This window comes from Nuphar pumila, chromosome 9, assembly GCF_984573655.1.
Source record: "Nuphar pumila chromosome 9, dmNupPumi1.hap1.1, whole genome shotgun sequence".
In the NCBI taxonomy this organism is placed as follows: Eukaryota; Viridiplantae; Streptophyta; class Magnoliopsida; order Nymphaeales; family Nymphaeaceae; genus Nuphar; species Nuphar pumila.
The window spans coordinates 27,085,766-27,096,355 of NC_143257.1; the positions used below are offsets into that span (position 1 = coordinate 27,085,766).

General features: G+C 38.8%; 1 pseudogene; it reads left to right on the forward strand.

Annotated features, from left to right (window-relative positions):
- Positions 1-288: 288 nt before the first annotated feature.
- Positions 289-9,637, forward strand: LOC149828514 (uncharacterized; annotated as a pseudogene).
- Positions 9,638-10,590: the final 953 nt, after the last annotated feature.

Genomic DNA, 10,590 nt, shown 5'->3' on the forward strand with positions numbered 1-10,590 from the left:
ACTCGGCTGCCAGCATTCACTCAGACATTTCAGAGGTCGAGCTATCCTCAGAACTCTTCTTCATTTCCTCCTCCGATCTCACAAGAATCTGCCTCGCAGACATCTTTCGACGAGAGACTTCTCCAAGCATTTCAAGTGGTGAAAACCTCTAATCAGATTGCTTTTGAGAAGTGTATTCAGATCTTGAGCTCGCATACGTAGTCCATTGCGAAGTTAGAGTCGCAGATGGGACAGTTAGCAGAGGCTATTAGTAGGAGACCTAAGGGTAGTTTGCCGAGTCAGGCAGTCATGAACCCGAAGGGCAAGGATCAAATGACGGAAGGCCTGTACCATACTGAGTCACAGCAACAGGCCAAATCTGTTATAGCCCTCAGGAGTCGACGTGAGTATCACGTCGAGGGTAGAGAGAGTAGAGATAGTAGAGAGAGTAGAGAGAGGACCGATGAGTTAGATGCCAGTATTTCATCTTCTGTGGCTCAGTCATCATCATCATCATCCCCCACCCCAGTTCATAAGCAGGATATGAGTGAGCCTTCTCACAAAGAGGAGGACCCCCCGATGTATATTCCCAAACCACCCTATCCCAAAGCATTAGAATCTCCGAGAGTTAGAGGAAAGCAAGGCACGAAGATCCAGGACATGCTTAACATTTTCAAGCATGTGCAGATCAACCTGCTGTGATCATCACAAAAAATTTTCCTCTCGTTGGTGTTTCTCTCTCTTCCTTCTCTTCTTCCTTTTTGACCTCCATTTCTCCTTTTTGAGGGGAGAAATGAAAAGACAGAAAAGAAGAGAGAAGAGAAAAGAAAAGAAGAGAGAAGAGGAACTCTTTTGCAGGGTTTCACTTGACCTTGATTTAAAAATATTTAGGAAAATAACTCGCCTCCATTTTGAAAATATTGCAGGAAAAATGGAGAGACGGGGCTCGCTCGTCGGTACGAGGTTCGTCCGTTCTTGGCGCCTTTACCAAGGGTAATCGAACCAAGGATCGAATTTATGCCTTTTTGCTTTGCCTAAATACTATCTAAGAATTTATTCTAAGTCTAAATGCACAAAGAATCATGCTTGTGCAATGCAAGGATGTATGCTCTTTTCGAAAAAAATGGTTTTGGAAATCTCCAAGTGTTCTGAGATAAACTTGATAATGGAGTGAAGAAATGGTTTCTGAATGGTAGAATCTAACTTTAGAACTTGAGATGGATTTGAAGTTCTTAGTCTTTGAAATGATCAGAGTTGGAAAAAATAAATCTTTGGTTTGAAAAGAAGGATTTCGAAGTTGAGATAAAAAGGGAAAAGGAAGGAAATTTCAAAGTCAGAAAATGGACTTTAAATTTGAATTGTGAATTCAGAGGAGAGATGAAATCTGAGATGGAATTGAATTTCAGATTTAAAATTTGAAATCAGGATAGAATTTTAATTTGAAATCTAAAATTGGAAATGGAATTGGATTTGAAATCTGGGATCTAAGATGGAATTTGAATTCTGGACCCTAAATGGGATTGGATCTGAAGTCCAAGATCCAAGGTGGAATTGGATTCTGGATCCTGAAATGGATTTGGATCTGAAGTCTGAGATCCAAAGTGGAAGTTGAATTCTGGATCCTAAAATGGAATTGGATATGAAATCTGAGATCCAAAAGTGGAGATTGTACTTGAAAATCTGGATCCAAGTTGGGATTAGGATATAACTTTGGATTTGGATTCTGAAAGTCCAAATGGGACTTTTGAAGATGGATCTGGGTTTTGAAAACCTAGATTAAATTTAAAACTTAGAAAAAGACTTGAATTCGGAATCAATCTCAAAACTTGGATTTTGAGGATGAGAAAACAAACTTGATTTTTGAATTTGAAATCAGAAGATGAATCAGAGATTTCAAAGTTAAATTGAACTTTGAAAATGGATTTTTGAGATATTAAATTGAATTTGAATCTTGACAATGAGTTTGGAATTTGATTTGAGAATTGAATTTTGAGTATACAAATGAATTTCAAAGTCAAATTGGACTTTGAATTTGAAGCTTGAATTTGAAAATTCAAAGTTGATTTGAACTTTGAAGTTTGATTGGAAATTTTGAAGTTTTTGAAATGAATTTGAAATTTCAAAGTCAATTTGGACTTTGAAATCGAATTTTGAATCTTGAAAATGAGATAGAATTGAATTTGAATCTATAGAATAGAATTGATTTGAGAAATGAAGAAAGATACTCAAAATCACTTGGAGTTTTTGAAAAGAAATTTTGAAAATATGATGCAATTCTATCCTAAATGATGAAATGAATTTAAAGAATTTGAAATTGAATTTTGAAAAAGTTATTGCATTCTTTAAATGAATTAAAATGAGATTGAAGATATAATACATTTCTAACTATGGTCATTGAATGCATTATATAATAATCTTTATTTAAATTCAGATAAAGAATGAAACATTTTTGGTGCTTTTATAGAGTTAAAATGAAATTAACTCTCAATATATCCTGACTATGGTCATTGATATATATTTTGAGCTAATTTTAAATTAAACTCTAATAAAAGAAGAAAATATTTGAAAATATGATGATTTTTGAAGAGGGATCCAGTGTGGATTCAGTGTTATTCCATAAAAGTTGAAAATCCAAAGTTTTGTTCACATCCTGACTATGGCTATTGATGTAAATCATCAACTTAGGATTTAATCACCTCTTATGGAACGGTGCACGTGCCATTCGTGTTTCACCATTTGTGTAGCTTTGAAAAAAAGAGAGGAAAATGTCACGAATCAAGAAATTCTTGAAGATATATACATGCTCATGTATTCTAATATAAGCTAGAAATGCAAATTTTCTCATTATAATCCAACAATTACGATTCTGAGATTAATATTTACAATTTCTAAGCTAAGAAGAAGTATGACATTCTCGGTATATTTCCTGCAAAACAAAGTAGATTAGTACAAGTGAAAAGAGAGATGGCAATGTCCCACGATATCACGGAGATAAATGATGAAAGGAATTTTAAGATGTATATGGACATGCATATGAATGTGTGTAAAATATACATAAGAACGAAGAGATGCACATGCATTCCTATGATTGAAAGATTTATATAAGAACTAAATGCGTGCATGCCATGTATATATAACGTGTATGTATCTAAGCATGGTACCTATGTGATATATCTATCTATAGATGAGAATATTCTCAATGAAAAGGTATGTAGAGCGTGTTTTTCTGAAATGGTAATGCAAACATGCTAATAAACATAATGGAATGTACAAGAGAATGACTTAAATGCTATGGTGATAGCACAACAGAGGGAGCACAAATGGATGTTGATCCATATTGAAGATATAACAAAGGTGAGAACCATGATAACTAAGAAAACTTTACCACCAAATAGAAGAGGATGTGATTGGCAATACCTTTAGCAGAGAGATGAAGTTCTGATAGGTGTGAAGGTGCAGCAGGGATGATGGTTTCTGATGATATAACAGTGAAGGAAGTTGCGGCTATTGATGAGTTGGAAGGCTGTATGCTTTGAAAGCATAGGAAATTGCAGCTGTGACCTTTAGAAGAAAGAAGAAGTTCTGATAGTTGTGAAGGTGCAGCAGAGATGATGGTTGCTAATGCATTGGCAATATCAGAAACTAAGGAAAACTTGCATGACATAGCTCTTTGGGTCTTTATGAACCCAGCTAGGAGAGATGCTTCATCCATAGGACTTGCAGGAGCATAATTTTTGCTGACCATCTTTGAACAGCCATTAACTAGAAATGGGGTACAACCTTTTGTCTGTTTGGAGGCAAGCGTGGTTGCTGGGCTGAAAGTAAGTGACAGGGTGCTGCTGGAGGTGATGGAGGCTGTGCACAGGGCAGTGGGCTGTTGGGCATAGGTTATAATTTAGTGGATGTCATGTGATTTAAGTGGAATGCTGGAATATGGTGATAGTCATGAATTGGGGAGTTGCTGAAATCTGGTGACAACAAATGGTGCTGGCGTGCAGCAGAGATGAGGAAGGTGGTAAGCTGCCAGATGGTAGGGGACTGAGCTGGATGATAGTGGGTGAGTACAATTAGTAAGGTGGAGATGGAACGTAGCGGTGCTGTAGTAATGAATATTACAGTACAATGTACTGATGTAAGTGCAGTGATAGTGCTTGTACATGGCGGAGGCAAAAAGTGGCTGGGGATGTTTAATGAAATGTGATAGGAAGTATACAAGCTATACCAGGGGATAAAACTTTCGTAAAAAAATTAGCAGAGATTCATTAAAGTTTTTGAGGTAAAGTTAGACTGAATTTCCTGCAAAATGTTTGATCAAGAGGTCATGTAAGGACAGGCTCATAGTACAAATGGGTGTAATCATCAAGGGAAAACGGAAACATCATCTGTAATGCATTCTCCAAAGGGGAGGGGTGACAAGTTACAAAAATGCAGGTGAATGTAGAAAAAAATGATGTGTTAAAGAAGATTTTGCAGTAATATTTGTACATATACCAAAACTTACAGACCTACATGCTGGAACACCCCAGCGAGTCACCTCTATTGCCAGTCGGTTGTTTGCCCTGTACTAATGAGACTGCCATCTTTGCCATTATTCCTGGATTTTCTTCTAAGAATCTCCCTTTAGTTGAATTAATCATGGTTGCTAAAAAGAAACGCAAAGCCAGCTGTATAGGAAATTTTAATGAAACCAGAGGGGCTTCATCACGAATTATGAAATTTGTCCCTGATCAGCAATGGATATTAGTGACTTATGTCTGATAACATGGCCGATGGTGCTAACATACAGGAACTAAAAAAAAGTGAAATAAATAAAAGAATGAAAATATAATACAGTAGTTAACAGATGAATAAATATATGGGTAGAAGGAAAATCTAATGTATCCAGTTGATATAAGACATAGAGATGACCTCAGACATACCATCATCCACTTAGCAGTGGAATTCTTAATCACTTTCCCCCACTGATATTAAGAACATTCATTTCTCTTACCTTACTGATCTTCATCCTTTATTGAGGATTTGTTGCAGATAGATTGATGAGATTCACCAACAGTCCTGCTTCAGAAATCAGGATACCTCCCTCTCAAATATTAAGAATATTGAGGGTCAGGCATTACTGGTTTATAAACACAGGCTTGACGACTTTGTGATTGTCTTGAGCTTATTTCCATTTGCTGAATTTACCACCTCAGAAAGTTAAAATGATAATACCATAACCAGCCACCTTCTGAAGAACACACGTCGATGATGAAAAGGGGAACTCCTTTGTAACACACCCAAATACTTCCACGATAACTCAGATTTCCTTTTAAGAAGGCTCAGATTGATTATTCAAATTTTGTCCCTGCAGCAAATGGATCTATATTACCTTGGATCTGGTCGTTCATGCTGACTTACGCAACAACTCCACCTGCTGTCAGAATAGACTCACCCGATAGATTGGAAATTCAGGGCATTAGCACACCAATATGCTTTAATGCACCAAGGAGCATTCTAACGAACATGGATGTTATAATGGGGTGACATTTAGTAGAAATATAATGCAGAGAATCGAATGGGAATAAATAACTGAAACGAAGCCAGATATAAACTGCATCTTACCATGCCATGTCTGTGTGTGGTAATCAGATTAATGCAGGGAGGGGAACACAAAAAAAAAATCGATGCTACAGCATACAAAGAGGAAATAGAAAATTCAGACAAAACAAATTATCAAAACATAATAGGAAAATCGAGAATTTAAAATATGAGAACGAAAACTGAAAATCATAAGGGAAAACCAATAGATGATTACTGAAATGAATAGGAAATCAGAGGGAAAAATAAAGACATAAAATGGAAAATCGTATTAGAAAGAACATCCGACCCTCATATAAACAGAAAATTGAAAAAAAAAGTGAGATTTCAAAACAAAACAAAAAAAAAAAAAAGGAATCCACAGAAAATGAGAAATAATACCTATATTTATGTTGTAGCCTTCAATGTAGCGAACATTGAGTTAAAGGCAATATTGTTGTGGCAAAGTGTATTGTTGAGGCTGCGATAGGCAGATCAACGGTACATGATTGCCTTTGATGAACAAAAAAATAAGAAGAGGGCAAACTTTATGAAGGAAACGAGAAGGGGCAACGATAAAACAGGAGAGGAAAACTGCTAAAAGAAAAGAAAAGAAGGATATAAGTTGCTTACCTTTGATGACTATGGTTGGGGTTGAAGCTTCCCCACTCGATCGATCGGAAGGAGAAGAAGAAGAAGGTAAAAACGGGAAGAGTGAGAAAAAGAAAAACGAGAATGAGAAGTGCGATGGATGTCGGCTAATAGTGGATGTTAATGGGTCGAGAGGGGGGGAAACCGATCAAGTGGAGAGGTGAAGAATGGATGGCCTCTCCCTCCTGCGTGCTCCCCTTTTAAAGAGCAAAAGGAGAGTTCGAGAGAGGGGAGTCATTGGAGATGGAGGGCCACCCAGCGGGGAAGAAGGCGATGGAGGGTGCGCGGGAGGATGGCCGTTGCCATTTTCCTCAAATTCCAAAAGAGGGCGCTCTTTTAAGGATTTTTCTAAAAAATGGTTTTTGATTTTCAAAAAGGGGTTTTAAGAGAGGGTCTTTAACAAAAAGTTTAAAAAGGAGAGTAAACTGCATAGTTTTTTATTTTTTTTGGATTTTTGATTTTCTTATTTTTTTGTTCTTTTCTTGAATTTCAATATTTTTTGTATTTTTTGAAGACAAAATTCTAAAAACTAAGGAATTTGACTACTTTTTATAAAATTTCAAAATATTTACAAAAGAAGAGTTTTTCTGAAAAGTCAGGGTTATTTTGGGGAAATTTCTTTAGAAGAATGGGTTTGGATCCAGGTTTTGAGAAAATGTTTGAGTTTTGACACTCGAATCGAGAAATACAACACGATGAATCCAAACGGATGCCAAATGGACTGTTTGAGCTATTTAAAAACTATTTTTGGTATTTTCTGTAATTTTAATTTAAAAGTTGGGCAACGAGGCTCAGATTTGGATCTTGACAATAGATCCGGAACCGAAATCGAGTCAGATATATAAAATGAATTTAATTTCAGTAAAACTTGAGAAATAAACTGGAATTTAGATTTAAAAGCGACTCATTTGCTCAGAAAATGAAATCAGGGGCAAAAAGGGAATATTTAAAAGATTTTGAAAATTTTAGGGTGTTCACACCTGCCTTTGCTCGATGCCATTCAGTAGGTACCGGCATATGCCAATTTTTCGAAGGAACTATGTACACAAAAGAGGAAATCTAGAGTAAAAGTTCCTAACAGGGTCCATCTGACTTAGCAGGTGAGTTCAGTGATTCAACATCAGACGTCATCAAAGCTCAAGGATCCTGGAGCCCCAATTATTGCTTGTACCATAGGGAACATTCGGATAGAACGCGCTTTGCTCGATCTTGGAGCAAGCGTGAACATTCTGCCCGGATATTTCTATGATTCTTTTGGGCTAAGAGAAATGAGATCGACTCCGATTACACTTCAGCTGGAAAATCGTTCTGTCAAGGTACCGAGAGGTGTCTTGGAAGACGTGCTAGTTAAAGTGGATGATTTCTATTTCCCAGTCGATTTCATTATCCTTGATATGGAAGGAGTGGATAGCCAGCACCAGACTCCGATCATTTTGGGCAGACCATTCTTGGCTACTGCCAATGCATGTATCAATTGTAGAACCGGAGCTATGGATTTATCATTCGGCAACAGAAAAGTCAAGTTGAACATTTTCAATGCCACGATGGGTCCAACGGGAGATATGGACTGCTTCCAGGTTGATGTAGCACATGATTTAGTGGAAGAACAACCAAAATTGTACATGGCAGAGGATTCATTAGAGTTGTATTATACAGGAGAGGATAGTCGTAGAGTTAGTGTAGATGTGTCTGGAGTGTCGTCAGAATTACCTCCTTGGAGAGCGGGCATTGAACCTCTCCCACCACTTGCGGAGACCCCCGCCAAATCCTCGATAGAATCTCCTCCGAAACATGAGCTGAAACCCTTGCCAGATTCACTCAAGTATGCATATCTCGGAGTTGGTGAGACTCTACTTGTGATCATCTCGTCACTGCTCACTGAGGAGCAGGAGCAGAGATTGCTTGATATTTTATGAGAGCACAAGGCAACGATTGGCTGGGAAGTGGCTGATTTGAAGGAGATTGATCCTTCATTCTGCATGCACAGAATTCATTGCGATGAAGAAGTCAAGCCAGCGCGAGACATGCAGAGAAGATTGAATCCCAACATGAAAGAAGTGGTGAAGAATGAGGTAGTGAAGTGGTTGGATGTCGGGATCATTTACCCCATTTCTGATAGCCAGTGGGTCAGTCCGATTTAAGTGGTACCGAAGAAATCTGGACTCACTGTTGTGGAGAATGAGAAGGGAGAAAGCATTCCGATTTAGACCACCACAAGGTGGCGAGTCTGCATTGACTATAGAAAGCTGAATGTGGCTACACGGAAGGACCACTTCCCGTTGCCATTCATTGATCAGATTTTGGAGAGACTCGCAGGACAAAGCTACTACTATTTCTTAGATGGATACTCATGATATAATCAAGTAGCTGTCCATCTTGACGACCAGGAGAAAACTACATTTACCTGTCCTTATGGCACCTTTGCATTTAGACGTATGCCGTTCGGGCTCTGCAATGCTTCGACAACCTTTCAGAGGTGCATGTTAGCTATCTTCTTTGACATGGTGGATGATGTCATGGAAGTTTTTATGGACGATTTTTCTGTTTATGGCTCTTCATTTGAGGATTGCCTCCAGAAACTTACTTGAGTACTGAGTAGGTGTACGGAGACAAACCTGGTTCTGAGTTGGGAAAAGAGCCACTTTATGGTCCAAGAGGGGATTGTGCTTGGACACATTGTGTCCAAGAGAGGGATTGAGGTTGATAGAGAGAAGGTGGAATCCATTTCTCGTTTGACTCCACCCACCACTGTGAGGCAGATTCGATCATTTTTAGGGCACGCCGGATTTTATAGGCGGTTCTTCAAAGATTTCAGCAAAATCTCTCGACCGCTTTGTTTATTACTGGAGAAGGATCAGCCCTTTGATTTTAGTGATGATTGCATGAAGGCCTTTGAGATACTCAAAGAGGCCTTGATTACTGCACCCATTTTGAGACCTCCGGATTGGATGCTTTCGTTTGAGATTATGTGTGATGCTTCTGACTACGCTATGGGGGTCATTTTAGGACAAAGGATTGACAAGAAGCCCTATGTGATATACTATGCAAGTAGAACTCTGTCCGATGTTCAACTGAATTACACTACAACAGAGAAGGAGCTACTTGCAGTAGTATTCGCATTGGACAAGTTTAGGTCCTATCTTCTCGGTTCCAAGGTAGTTGTCTATTCTGATCATGCTGCATTGAAGTACCTTCTGAGCAAGAAAGACACCAAACCGAGACTCATTCGTTGGGTTCTGTTACTACAAGAGTTTGATCTCGAGATTCAAGATAAGAAAGGAAGTGAGAATATAGTAGCAGACCATCTTTCTAGGCTGATCGTGGAGACCACGCAGGATCAGAGACCGATCATTGATTCTTTTCTCGATGAGCAGATCATGACAGTCAAAACATCACATTTACCCTGGTTTGCAGATATAGTGAACTATCTGGTATCGAGGCAGATCTCTGAGCATTGGAATAAGAATGAGCGAGAGTGATTCTTATCTCAGGTGAGACATTATTATTTGGATGCACTAGAGCTGTTCAAATATTGTGCCGATCAGATCATTAGGAGATGCGTTCCGGAGGAGGAGTATGAGTCCATCCTTAGTTTTTCTCATTCATTAGCCTGTGGAGGGCATTTTAGCAGTAGGAAGACAGCTGCAAAGGTTTTGCAGTCTAGATTTTTTTGCCCACACTCCACAGAGATGCGCATGAGTTCTGCAGAAAATGTCTTAGATGTCAGCAGACTGGGAACATGTTCAAGAGGGACATGATGCCCCTGCTACTGATTTTGATCATTGAGATTTTTGATGTTTGGGGCATAGATTTTATGGGCCCATTTCCACCATCATGCGGTAATTTGTACATTTTAGTGGCGTTAGATTATGTGTCCAAATGGGTTAAGGCCGTGGCAACCAAGACCAATGATCATAGAGTGGTGCTTAAGTTCATTAAGCACAACATTTTCAGTCGTTTTGGTGTGCCACGTGCGATGATAAGTGATGGTGGCAAGCATTTCAAGAATGTACATATAGCTTCTCTTCTGAGAAAGTATTCTGTCAATCATAGATTCACCACACCTTATCATCCGTAGACCAGTGGATAGGTCGAGGTTTTGAATAGGGAAATAAAGCGGATTTTAGAAAAGACAGTTCGTCTGGACCGCAAGGATTGGTCCCAACGCTTAGATGATGCACTTTGGGCATATAGGACTGCATTTAAGACTCCCATTGGCATGTCCCCGTATCGCTTTGTCTTCGGGAAAGCATGCCACCTCCTTGTCGAGCTGGAGCACAGGGCATATTGGGCCATCAAGAAATTAAATTTTGACCTCACCCAGGCTGGCAAAGCGAGAGCATTGCAGCTCTCTGAGTTAGAAGAACTCAGGAATGATGCATATGAGAATGCCAAGTTATATAA